We start from the raw sequence: 622 nt of genomic DNA on the forward strand, positions 1-622 counted from the left end.
AAACTTGCAGGGGGTTTGGATGCTTCTGAGCTGGCACCGTCTCTAAAGGAGAAAGCCCAAGACTTGGAAACATGGGGGTCAGCTTCCCTGTTTCCCTCATTTCCTCTGGAGAGTCACTGTGTGCTGGGCTCCGTCCTCTGACAGGGTCCTGGACACCAGCCCTATGGAGCAAATGTTGAATCGTTGAGTTGACCTGAGTACGATCACAGCAATACTATGAGGATTAATACCTAGACTTCTTAAATTACAAATCTTCTCACCTCACCTTTTGTCAAAAGCTATTTGTAAACACAGCATTATTTGTGACCACAGGTATCACCCTTCATCCCTTTCCTTTGAGTAAAAACATTTCTCAGTTCCCTCTTCAAAACAAGTTCTAAGTTTCAACGGATATTGGCTAGTTTCCATAGAGACATCAAATAGAATTAAGATTCAGGAAATCTTATGGTTAAGCTACTCATTGAACAGAAAACTGGTCCAGAGAGGTCAGCTGATGTAAAGGAAACCAGTGTGAGTATTAGACTCAGGAACACCAGAGATTGAGTCCTGGCTTTCTTGGGAAGTTTGTAACCTTGAGCAAGTGACTCTATCCTCCTAAGCCTCTGTGTAGTCATCCTTAAAA

The sequence above is a fragment of the Ursus maritimus genome, unplaced genomic scaffold (genome assembly GCF_017311325.1).
Source record: "Ursus maritimus isolate PB19 unplaced genomic scaffold, ASM1731132v1 scaffold_6, whole genome shotgun sequence".
In the NCBI taxonomy this organism is placed as follows: Eukaryota; Metazoa; Chordata; class Mammalia; order Carnivora; family Ursidae; genus Ursus; species Ursus maritimus.